The 13,416-nt window shown below is 45.0% G+C and overlaps 1 long non-coding RNA gene across 1 annotated transcript in view; it reads right to left on the bottom strand.

Annotated features, from left to right (window-relative positions):
• The window catches only part of LOC138452602 (uncharacterized), a 257,833-nt gene extending 251,201 nt beyond the window's left edge, over window positions 1-6,632 (bottom strand). The window contains exon 1 of the long non-coding RNA XR_011260253.1: window positions 6,348-6,632. This is a non-coding gene — a long non-coding RNA (uncharacterized lncRNA). The remainder of the gene's footprint in view (window positions 1-6,347) is intronic.
• Between the last annotated feature and the right edge of the window lie 6,784 nt (window positions 6,633-13,416).

Here is a 13,416-nt window from a genome sequence, read left to right as displayed (position 1 = left end):
GCCTTGGGAAGCTACTTTCATATGTGGTGGTCCTGTCATGTGATCCACACTTTTTGGGTTGCTGTACTGTCTCACATTAAGGAGAGAACTGCAGTGGACTTACCCCTGGCTCCACTAGTTGGCCTATCGCGGTGCTCAGTGGAAGATGTGTACCCTAAATCGGGTTGCAGAGCACAATCGGCGACACACCAATTTTTAGCAACTAAAATATAAATAGCACGATCGTGGAAGGCTCTTATGGGGCCAGTATTGGCACAATGGTGGATGGAGGTATGGGACATCTTGGTCGACAAAAAAGTTACAGCATGTGTAAAACAATGCGCTGCCTTGGTATCTAGATTTCTGGCTCCCATTTGTTGACTATTACCAGAATTTTCCCTCCCTAACTTTTAAACCGTCTCTACTTTCAAACTATTCCTTGATGTGATGTCCTTGGTGTGGTACTTTTTTTTATTTTAACAAGGTTATGCATTTTCGCATTAGCGCCTCGGTGGTGGGATGGCTTGTTGGACCCGGGAATGTTGTGCATTATGCATTCAGCCATATTTTACTGTCTATGTATGTCTCGCATCCTTGTTTGAATAAAAGGTTTGGGGAAAAAGTTATAGAATTGTGCTTTTATACTTAACAGATACTACATTGTTCTGATATTGTGAAATGTGTAGGCTTAATTGAGCTGCAACAAGAATGCTGTGTGACTTGACTAGTTTATATTTGTGTATGATTTTGTATTATCTGGGGAGATGGTTTGTATTTATGGCCTGTATTGTTTGTCTAATTGTGCATAGGAGACTTTTAAATATTCATGTTCGTGTGCAAGGTTTGTTGGAAACCAAAGCACAAATGGAAAAATAAATAAAAAAGAATGCTAATCCATGCACTGGGAGAAATTGTTAACCCTGAGGTGCAGGCCCGTTTCATGGCCCGGGCAAGGCGGGCAGCTGCCCGGGGCGCAACCGCCAGGGGGGTTCGCAATTACCCCGCTACACTGGAACCTCTGGAGGGGATAAAATTCCCCAGTTTGTGGGGCGGCGCATTGCCGTGGGGAAAGTTCTGTGGGTCAGGTACTGGCGCTGCCCCTTCCGACTGTAATGTCACAAGTACTACGTAACATTACAGAAGTCAGAGGCTTCCTCCGACCACTTTAGCGCCACTTGGGGGGGGCATAAGCACAATAATTAAAACACTTCAGGTCCCCCTGCAGCTAAAACCAGCTCCTCCCATCACAATGCAGGCAGGAAACTGCTAATGGTGGGCCATTGGTCACTGAATGGTTTCGTGCTGACATTGTGTTGGGAGGGGAGGTAGTGTGGGGCGTGGGCGTGCACTGTAGGCAGCTTTGCCTCTCCCAAAATAAAGCGGCGCTATTTCTTTCATGCTGCTTCTTTGCCAAACTTTATAACAATTCCACTTTAAACCACTTCCATGGCACTGGTGATGAGTTACTTCATTATGCTGATAATAGTTTTGATCAGTGTTGCTGAGTAAATATTCTTTAAGCCATGACCCGGTTCATTTATTTATTTATGCAATGTTTGTCGGGTATATGGACACAGATTATTTATTTATGCAATGTTTGTCGGATACCTGTATCCGACAAACATTGCATAAATAAATAGGTACCCGACAAACATTGCATGAATAAATGAATAATCCGGTTCCATGTCTCCTTATAACAAGTCAACAGTCAGACTTTACTGTATCAAAGCATACACTTGATTCCCATTGAAAGAATTTTAAAGTGATTGTTTATTGTGTTCGGGTGTCTCCTTGTCATTGCCCTTTTGGCTTAGGTTGCCTCCAAAACCCCTTCAGCTTCTTGTGTTCTTTGATGGTTGCATATACTGCATCCTGTGCCATATTCATGTTCTCTTGGTGTGCCCAGTCCTCATTATCTGCAGCCTAAGTGGGACTAGAGCATACAATTGTCTTGGGCACCAATGAAAAAGTGGCCCACTGTTGCAAATGGCAATTCATTCCTTGTGTAAAGGACTGTTTGACTTTGGGTAGGAGTCCCTTAATAGTGTAGTTTGGGAGTGGGGTGGGGTGCGATGCAGTGGGGATGGGGCGCGGGGTGCGGTGGGGCTGGGGTGCGGTGGGGCTGGGGCGTGGGGTGCGGTGGGGCTGGGGCGCGGGGTGCGGTGGGGATGGCGCATTGGGTGCGGTGGGGCTGGGGTGCGGGATGGGATGTGGGGGGGGTGTATTCCTAGTGTTTCGCTCTGGGCACCAAATGGATTAGAAACTGCCCTGCTGAAGTGCGTTATAATGGTTTTCAAACAGGCAACATAACTGTGGAAACCATGATGACCATTCTCCGTGATAAAGAGAGTGGAATTAACATGCAAGGAGGATTCATGACAAGTGGGAGTATGGCATCCATCCTGCCACAAGACTGCAGCCTACCTTGTGTTCACTTATTTACAGGCACGCCTGATGCAGACAGGTGTGAAACCATTGTTCGCTAAACACTCCTTTTGCTTGGTATAATATTTCTTTACATTAATGTTTTGGCTATAGAACAGTGATAAAACACACAAGTTATGAAATAGTTAAGTTGACATTCATCACACAATGTTGTCCATGCACGAAGCCCCCAAAACAGACCACCTTGAGTTAAGCATTTCCATAAAACATTCAGGTGCTTCGTTTCAGCAATATGGTGATTAGCCCTCTCTTAACATGGCATTCTTCCGTGTTAATGTGTCTACGTACATGGGGGAGTAAACAATGTTACGTTGGTGTCATGAAACAGAAAAGTCAAAATGTTTTTCATTTATGTGATTTTTATTATTTTTTGATCCCAGCAATTAAACCACTGTACAGGGCTTTTGTAATCCTCGGTGGCAGGGGCGTTGCTAGGGGGGGGGGCTAAGGGGGCTATAGCCCCTGTCTTTTGGTTGTAGCCCCGGATAGAATCGCAGGAGCTACAGCCAAAAGACTAGCTAGCCCCCAGTCCCAACAGTTCCGACATCAGCTTAGCCCCGGGTCTTTTCCAGACCTAGCAACTCCCCTGCTCGGTAGCCTTTCAAATACTGTGCTTTCGTTGTGTTGGTGCAGAAGGGTCCCTCCTTTGTTCCTGCTCAGTCCCATGTGTGCCTCGAGCTCCTGTATTCCCACCACAGCCCCGCAGTGTAGAGCTCGGTTCTACTCCATGCGACTTAATTTCTTCAAACCCCCTCTTTCCCAGTCTCCCCTTCCTCTCTCCACGGCCGCTCAGTGTTGCCAGGTCAGAAGGAAAAAATAAGCTGAATGTTCCTTTAAAACAAGCCCAAAACAAGCTGACTCCCAACCAAATAAGCTGCAAAAACAAGCGCACCTCTAAAATAAGGTGGAAAGGTCTCAGAAGTTGAAAAATAACTATAACGCAAAGAATACATACAGAGAGCTCAAACATATGTTAACAAAAAGCATTTATTAAAATTGTTATTTTCTAACAATTGGTGTCTATTTTAATTTGTTGTATGTGTGCGACTTATAAAAGCAACATTATTGGCTTTTTGGATCCTTGGCTGCTCTGGTGCTTGATTCGTCGCTCAACTCTGGTCCTTGGCCACATTGCAGGTACCTGCCAAGTAGCCCCATGTACTTCATGACACTCAGCCAGTCTAGGCATTTCCTATTAAATGCTAGGACTGGTATTTTATTTCTTCCCATTATAAGTATGGGCCTACAAGGACCAGTATGCAAAGGGAAAATCCAGGACTAGCTCATGGCGACAAGCATGACATGGCCCCCCCACTGTCGTCCTTCTGGTATTGGGAAACCTGGTTGATTGCTGTCATCTGGTCCTTGGTTCATATAGTCCATCACCCCTCTGGTCATTGGCTCCCTCATGACTTACTCCTCTAGTAAATCACTAGCCCACCCATTGACTGTTCATTGCCATGCTAATCCCCAACCCCAGGGCTTTAAGTGGGCCGGGGCCTGCCGGGGGCCCCGGCAGGCTCTGAAATTTCGTTTTGAGGCGGGGCCCTGCCGGGGCCCAGTAATCTCCCCTGGCAGCCCCGGCCACTACACGAAAAGGCATTTTTTTCTACAGCCTGAAGCGCTCGCTCGGTTGCGAGAGCTTCAGGCTACAGAAAAAAATGCCTTTCAGCCATAATGGTGGCGCCGCACCTGCGAGGCATCCCTTTAATCAAGAGATTCCCGTCGGCCGGCGCCACCATTATGGAAAAAACGTGAGGCCGCTGAAAGCAGAGGCCTTGCTTTCTAAATACTGGAGCTGCCGCGCATTCGCGGGAGTTTCAGTATTTAGGAAAAAGGCCTCTGCTTCCAGCGGCCTCACGTTTTCAGCCTTAATGGTGGCGCTGCCCCTCCCCAGCTGGCGAGGGGCAGCACCACAATTAAGGCTGAATAGGCAGGCGCTGTCCCCTGCCAGGCAAGCCTACACAAAATAAATGCAGAGATCAGCACCCTCTCCCCACAGGGGAGGGGGTGCTAATCTATACGAAAGGCTGCCTGGCAGGGGTGGCAGTAGCCCATTGAGCCCGGGCTCGTTAAGGGGGCGTGGCCTAACGGGCCATCAAGACCCCCGCTGTTAGGCCACGCCCCCTCGATGAGCCCACGGCTCGATTTGTAGTGCCACTTAAGGCACTGCCCAACCCTGTTCTTGCCCCTCCCCGCCCAAAACACCTTCTCATGGGAACTCTTTGTGCTCTCTTTAATCAAGCCTTAACATTAAACTTTGCACTCAATGCTGAGTGAATTTGAGCTGTAAATGCTACTGGTGTAATAGAAATGTCTTAACCTGGTCTGCGTTCAGCCAATCAAGTTAAAAGCACTGTGTGTGTCCTTCAGTTAGTCATGTTAAAAGTTTTTGGCTTTTGCAAACTTATCAGGCATTTGCCAGGCACTGCCATTAGATGCCCTGGTACTTGCACCATTTTGCACCTGGTGCCGTTCATACAACTAAAGATAGCAGTGCCTACCAAGGGCCTTTCCCATGCCTACACAAAACCCTAAACTATTGTCATTGTCTATGCTTGTTTCCATCATGACTAAACTACATGTTGCTGTAAATACCCCGTGTTTACCTCTTGGCTAGGTAATGCGTCTTCAAAGGGTCTCTCATATTGAAAGAGCCCATCAATGCAAAAGAAAGGAGTACTTGCAGGTTCACATCAGGAAGGCAATCAGCCCGAGCCTCACAGCGTGTGCATAACAGCTTAAGGCAAGACGGCATGTTCGCCTTTCATATTCATTTTTTTTTTGTAAATGGGGCCAAGTCAGACAGACTGGCAAACAAGCGGAACAATAAGCACACAATTAAGGAAAAACGCGGACAAAAACCACGACAAGCAACCTGCTAATATTATAAGCGACTTTGGGCAAAAACAAGCCCAAAGTCACTTATAATATAATAAGCGGACATGGCAACACTGCGGCCACTAAAAAAGAATAAAATATGAGAACTGCTTAAATGATGGGCACGGGCACTCAAGGACAGGGGTGGAGCTACGCAGATCACTGGCCAATCCCAGGAACAGAAATGTAGGAGGGCGGGCTATGACATTAGCTTTTCATTTCGGGCTGCATGTATGGCTGTAGCCATCAAGTGGGCGTGACTCCGAAGATTGCCGAACACTGCCTCCCACAATCTACCATGGGAGGCAGGATAGCATACAACACCGGGATACTTTAGAGTGGTTAACACGCAGAATGCGTCACCCAAAAACGATGGTCTGGAGGGTTGCCCAGAGCTTTGCCCGTGGTTATGATTAATTCAAAACCTTCCAGCCATCACCTTTCTGTTTTGCTAAAGTCACACGCATAATACGTCACCAGTAGTATACTTTACAGAGGTTCTAACGCACACTGCTGCCCTGCTACACTTTACAGAGGCGTACACGCGCAATACATGCCCAGTATACTCATTAGAGGTTCACACGCATAATACGATCATAGTATAGTTTACAAAGGTGTTAGCACACACTACTCCGCCAGTGTCTTCTACAGAGGTTCTAATGCACACAAGTCGCCAGTATATTTTTCAAAAGTTCTAATGCACAATTTTCCAGCAACATATTGTGCAAAGGTTCCAATGCACACCACGACCGCCCTATACTTTGCAAATACTCTAAGACAGAAATAACCCCCTGCTTGTGTGCAAAGGTTCTACGTCACCAGTATATTTTACAAATACGTCACCAGTATACGTTGCAGGTTTTCTAACATACCATACTTCATCAGAATAGCTTACAACAGTTCTAATGCACAATATTTCACGAGTATAATTTACACAAGTTCTAACGCACTATTTTTCACCTAGCTCCCTTTCCCAGGCAGGGGCCTATCCCAGTCCACATGTGTGTATGATCTAGGAGTGCTTAGAAGAAACAGCAATTTACCTGTTTCCTTTGTGAATCGATCGACTGAAGACGACCGTCCAGCGTCCATCACGGTAGTGGCCCGGGAAACTGACTGTGAGCGGGCATGTGCCTCTCGTGTGCCAGGGTGCCTTGGCTACTCCCAGCTCGAAAACTCCAGGTTGCCACCCACGCGCATGCATGCGCGCAGCAGCAGCGGGGGCGGGGCCGTCATCATCACCCTCACCCACCCCACTATAACGAATTTCATTGGCTGACAACAGCCAATGAAATATTGTATAGTAGTATCTATACTAGGAAAGCAAACTGACCCGGCCAAGCGCTGCACACGCAAGGAGCAGAAAATGAAACTCAGCTCAGCCGAGTTTCGTTTTCTGCTTCTAGCTGAGTTTTGTTTTCCAATTACCACCCAACACGGCGCTGCGGCTGCACACGCAAGCAGAAAATGAAACTGAGCTCAGCCGAGTTTCATTTTATAGTTTCGTTTTCTGCTTCTACTGTCACAAATGCGGCCCAACAGATGGGGGGACAAATGAGCATGAAAAAAAGGTTGGGGGGGACAAAGCCCCCCTCCCCCCCTATAATTACGCCCATGGTATCTCCCTCCTCTTCAACATCTGTCTAAACCCGCTCCCCACACTCATCCGCTCCCACAATCTCACCTGCTACAACTATTCAGACAACACCCAGATCATCCTTAAAATCCCAAAATCGCCAGGTTCCAACCATCCAGATCTGTCATCATGCCTCTTTAATATTGACTACTGGATGACGACCAACCACCTCATCCTCAATCCTGGGGAAACGGAAATCCTGTTCTGCAGGAAAACAGTGCTCCTTCCCCAACATATTCACTGGCCTCAATTCCTAGGCCCCCCACCAGCAACCTCCACCTCGATGAAAAACCTTGGATGCACACTGAACACGGATTTATCCCTGTCCCAACTCATCAACTCTGTATGCTGAACCTGTTTCTTCCATCCGAACATCCTCAGACCTATCCTCCCATACCTCATCTATCCTCACTGTTTCTCTACTATCATCTCCATCATCCTCTCCCACGCAGACTATGCAAACTGCCATTACCCAGGCGCACAAGCATTTTAGCTAAGGAAACGCCTGTCCTCTTTCTGATAATCAAGGCAGTCATTATCACCTCAACACAACTGCCACCACCTCTACACAACTGCCACCATCTTTCCTATGGCCACCAAATGGATTGCGTCATTCCTAGTTGACAGAATGACCCGAATCTATGCAGTAGCACTGCCACCCTCCCAACTCATATTCCCGGGAGAGTCCCACAAGACTCCTGTGTGTCTCCAACACTTTACACTATATATACAAAGCCCCTCTTTGACCTTCTTGACTCCCTGGGTATATCGTACAGTAACTATGCCAATGATACCCAAATACTCATCCATCCAGCCAAATCAACAGAATTTACGACACCATCCAAACTTGGACGGCCTCTCACCAACTCTGTCTGAATGATGACAAGACTGAGATCCTGATTGTAGGCCCCCTCTCACGCTTAGCCAAACTTGACCCTGCCTAATGCACCTTCAATATTGATGCCTGCATCATACCAGTTTCTCCTTCGGTCAAAACCCTGGGCATTTACCTTGATTCCAGCCTCAACATGACCCCTCACATCAATGCTATTGCATCCACCGAGGCTCACTACACCAAACTTCTGAATGCAGCCGAACACTTCCTCTCCCCACGAGATTGTCTGACAGTAGTCGGAGCAGTAATTGGCTCCCGTCTTGACTACTGTAACTCCCTCCTTGCTGGTAGAGTGTAACCTCAACAAACTACAAGCTATTCAGAACAATGCCATTCGAGCATCTATGAGTCTATGTAGATGTGACCATGTCTCTACACAAAGAAAGACGCTCACTGGTTAACAATTAGAGAACGGATTAACTTTAAAGTCCTCTCTATCACTCATCGTTGCCTATCCAACTCTGCTCCTCCCTATCTCATGCAAAGAATGTGCAAGAACAACTCTTCCAGACCTGCAAGACTTCATTACGGCCACAGACTTGCCCGCCCGTGCTTCAGACGCACCAGAGCTGGAGGCTCTGCCGCCCGACTGTGGAATACCCTTCCTCTCCACCTACATTGTGAGCCTTTGTACTGGCCTTTCAGAAAACGACTAAAAACTACATTGATCATTGACATTGTACCCTGCTCCCAATGATTCTCCCTTCGCTACCTGCCTTCCCCTTCCCCTCCCATCTCACGTATGCAACCAACGCTGTGATGCCTGTGGGTTCTGCACGCTTTATAAATGTACAAATAAATAAATAAGTGCCAGTGTGCTAACCTTGCTTGCTGAATCTGTATGAGGATTAAAACACTATCAACCATCAAATTCTCTTAGATGCACAGTAGCAGACAGCCATTTATCAAACTGGACTTTGATTGAATAATTCTTAATAGAATTCAGTCATTTTCCCTACCCCATTCGCAGTGGCAGCCAGGTGATGTAAGGGAGGGGCTCCCTGGATTAAAATGTTTTCCTGTGATTTTGTAATGTGTACCGTGTTCCTTTGGGGAGATTAATTAGATATTCGGGCTTTAAACATGTCCTCTGTTCAGATGAGATGATGCATAGATTATCTTGTGTATGAGTTCACTATTACAAAGCAATAACAGCAGTTGAATTGCATGGTCCCCATTCATAAATGGATGTGCTGCAACTAGCTCAGTCCTACAAAAACAGTACTTCATGTTTGGTCAAGACATATACAGCATGCTAAATTCTTTTTACTCAGTGGCATTGGGAAGATAAAAGCAGTGTCTCTGATGAAAACCTGGGAATAAACACAGACAACAATTTATAATTAAGTACATAAGTAGCACACTTTATCACAACCGTTTGTTTCCATCGTAGAGCAACCCAACAGATGTTTTCCTTTCCTTCACCGCCACATGTTCAATTGGTCTTTGCATTGATTTCTGGGCAAGTTACGCAAAGCAAAGTGGAAGGTCCGGGGAGGAGTGGAAACCAAAAAATGCTCTGGAGTTCTTTTGAAAGTGGCCCCACATTATACAGTGCAAGTGAACATAGCAAGCCCAACCTCTCTAAGGAGGGCTTTGCGAGGCTCTTCACCCAAGAAAAGTTGAAACAATGGCTACAAATGGTGCAATGGAAACTTATTTGTCCATGTATAGGGGTTAAATAGTGATATCAGTGATTTTCAGTGTCGAATTGGTTTCGCTCCTACCTCGTTCTCTGTCTCCTGGCTGGTCATTCTTCTCCTACTCTTCCTCTATTACATGGTGTTTCGGTTTTGGTCCTCCTATTTTCTTCTCTTTACACTTCTCCATTTGGTTCTATCATTTCTTCTTTTGGTTTCTATTATCACCTGTACTCTGATGATTCACAAATCTTTTGATCTTTTCCTTCCTTCACTGATTCTATTCACTCTTCTTTGTCTGCTTGTCTTCTTGCTATCCATGCCTGGATGTCTTCTAATTATCTTCATGTTAATCCCTCAAAAACGGAGGTTCTGTTATTTCCTGCTTTGACTATCCCTCCTCCTCATCCTCTCCTTTCCTTTCTTTTCCTCCTTCTTCTCTTATTTCTTCTTCTACCCATAATCTTGGCATAATTCTTGACTATCTTTTTCTACTCATATATCTTCTATTTCTCGCTCTTATCACTATCAACTTTTTAATATTCAAAAAGCTTGTCAGTTTCTGACCTTTCCCTCTGCTAAACTTCTAATTTCCTTGTCATTTCCTTGCTGGTTTTCTATCACCTGTTTTACTGCTCTTCTGTTCTTCTTAGTCTTCCTACATCTCATTTTACCTCACTTTGCTCTATTCACCAGTCTTCAATTTGTGGTGTCTGTACCCTTGCCCCTCATGATTCTATTACGTCTGCGCTACACTCTTTGCAATGGCATTTTTTAAAGAATTGTTTGCTTTTTAATTTTCTTTCTATTGTTTGTAAGTGTCTCTATGGCCGGCTCCTCCTTATCTCTCTTCTCTAATCTCGTTTTACTCTCATGCTCGTTCACTTCGCTCTGAAACTCTTTCTCCTAACTGTTGCTCTAGCCCCTCGAGTCTCTTTGTATTTCCGTTCTTGTGTTCTTTTAGCGCCTAAGAACTGGAACTCTTGTCCTCTTCCATTAAGCTCTATTCTTCCTTTTCTCCTTTTAAGACTTGTCTAAAAACTCATCTTCTTACTCATTGATCTGCTTGTTTGATTATTTGTTCATGTGATTTGTACTGCTGGTTGCTTTGTACAGTGCTTAGACGTCAAGCGCTATAGGAATTCAATACAAATTAAAACATGGCAGTAATCTAACATAACATATATATGCCCCCCCATCCCCTGGGTTTCTTCCTTTCTGTTGCTTGTAGGTCCCTTACTGTCAAATTGCCTATCCTCCTCATCCCCCATTGTTAGCTTCCCACTCTCTTGGTTTGATTCCTTGCGATCTTCTTCCCTCACCTTGCACTTCCAGAGCAAAATCAGAACTCAATAAATACCATATTAAAATAATTAGAATTTATTTATAAAGTCTGAGGACAAACACACTCAACGCTTGATTACAAATTGTTTACTCCAAAGGTATGAGGAGGATGAGGCAAGGGGCAAGTAAAGGGGCCAGGTGGCCTGGAGAAAGGGTAAGAGGAACAGAAAAGCCGGCAGCAAAACATTGTAGTTTGCTGAGGTAGCACATATGACTGCCCAGAAGCTCACACAATGTGCTAAAGGGGAAAAGGGAGCAAAGCGGCATTTACGAATAATGGTTATGGAGAAAGAGCATTCTCAAGTGTGGTTTGTTTAAAGGAGTGCAAAGCACATTGTAAGTGTCTGCTTACTCTAACCCTTCATAGTGACCTCAAAGTTGCATTTGAGTAAGCCTGACATTATTGTAAAATATGTAATCATTGAGAGAACGTGAACAATGACTGACGGTTACGCAGTTTGTGTTTCAGGAGAAGTATATCTCGCCATCCTGCTAGTCTTGTGAATTTGAAGCACCAGCGTGATTTCAAAGAGACCCTTTGCTTTTGGGTGGAAGGTGTGATGCAATTTGAGCTAATACAGTAAAAGAATGATATGTTTCAGGTCTTGCATCTTTGATTAGTCTAAACAAGGGCCACACTTAGTGTGTTGGTATTTTAGGGGGTTCCTACCCCATGAATGTGTACTGGAAAATTGGTCTGCCTTCATTTCAGCTTTAGTGCAAGTGCAAAGATTCTCCATATATGCAGGGGTTCCAGGCTAGTGCTTCTCATTCTGTGCAAAGATTCCCATAACCAGACCTCTACTACTTTGGGCCACACCTTGGGTTTTAAGGAGGCCAGTTCAAGACCAAGGTACCCTACTAACCATTCATCCTAATGCCCAGAAATCCAGATATATCACACCCCACCTCTGGGAGGCCTACCAAACCATGCAGCATCATATCGTTCTCAGTTCTGTACATCCAACCTCATGTGTGTAGTTCATATTCTGTCAGTGACAAAGGGATTGGCCAGGAGATACCTCATTGGACTTCAGTGGGTTATTGTATAGTTAATTTCATGTGCATCTGCGACTGCCACACACAGGGACTCGGCACGGTCTATAGCTCCCGACGGGCCCCCATTGAAAGGATTCACCACTGTCACACTAACATGCTTTATCCCCGGGAACAGACATTGAGCTAATGCTATACTGCACTGTTCCAGGAAACCACAACGAGAAGTCTACCTCACCCAAGCAATCAACAGTGTAATGTATTGCGTGCTGGCATACCCCAAGTCAAATGCGTCGTGTGCCATGTGTTAATAGATTTTTGACTTAATAAACACAGTATTTGCATGTATCTTTGCTGTACATAGCTTTTATTGTGTTTAAAGGTTGCCTTATTCTCATGCTAGACATGATCTCATAACGTTATGAGCTACCTCAGCAATGTATTCATGTATTTCTTTGGGGAGGGGCTTTGCATGTGTACTTACACAAAATAAAGTAGCAGTATACAAATAATCTAATTTTAGTAACTGCATTTTGCAATCAAATATGTTACATATTGGAATGGCAATTCCCATTTCCTCTCAATGTCCTAGATAAAACAAATCATGAAATAAAGCTCCTGCTTTACACAAACTTACACTCTGGCACTCTATTAGCTTGCCTCAACAATTCCTCTCTCACAGGATAGCTGGAATAGATATTGCCCTCCTTAGAAAACTAGAATGTGTCCCATGATAACTCCCTTCCTTGTGGCACATATAGAGAGCTCCTAATAATCCTTCCTTACAGCCCCTGACAACCTCCTTCTCCCTCCCCTTACACGATGCATGGCATGTGTGGGCTTGCCTATTGGAAGGGAGCATCAGCGCTGCCCTTCTGGTATGTTCAATAAAGAAACAGAACTCTGCATACCAAAGCTGCTGTAGGATATACAAAGATTTCTTCTTTTTTCACATATTAATTGTATGTGCTGCATGTGACAATGTAAATAACTCAGAATGCCCTCACAAAAGAGGCCCATTGCACAATCAATACTCAATAATGCAGTCACTTGACTGATCATGAATACCCCCGCAGAGAACACATACCCCTGCCTTTCCAATGGAAACAGGAGTAAAACTGAAGCTCTTTGGTGTATTGTTGCATATTACTGGGCAAACCCTGACTACTGAAGTACTTATCAAGCATACGCCCACTTGAACCTCACAGTCAGGACATGCAATCCTCAATTCAAAGAGTGAGATCAGGTGAACGTGACCATTCTGAATCCTTACGTCGATACTTTGGGGCAAAGCCCTGATGACTGTAAAGTTAATATCTTTATACCTCCAGTTCAGGAATCTTGCTTAAGATCAGGACTACTGTAGCACACTAGATGAAAATGCTGCAGTAGCATGAAGACACGTGTTAGTATACTTTAATGTATGTATGTATGTATTTAAATAACTCTTAAATCACAAATATAGCTGGGAACAAAGGACGAGTTGTGCATAAGGGATGCGCTCATGGGGTACCGGTAGGGTGCAGGGGTAGCACAGATAGCTGGAATGGTTGGGAGAGCCAGATTGGAGTAGTTGAGCGATCAGCAATTGGTGAGCTTTT

This window comes from Ambystoma mexicanum, chromosome 4p, assembly GCF_040938575.1.
Source record: "Ambystoma mexicanum isolate Mex_15411 chromosome 4p, UKY_AmexF1_1, whole genome shotgun sequence".
In the NCBI taxonomy this organism is placed as follows: Eukaryota; Metazoa; Chordata; class Amphibia; order Caudata; family Ambystomatidae; genus Ambystoma; species Ambystoma mexicanum.
The sequence above is the reverse complement of the archived record's forward strand: the minus strand, read 5'-3'. Positions and strand labels throughout refer to the sequence as shown.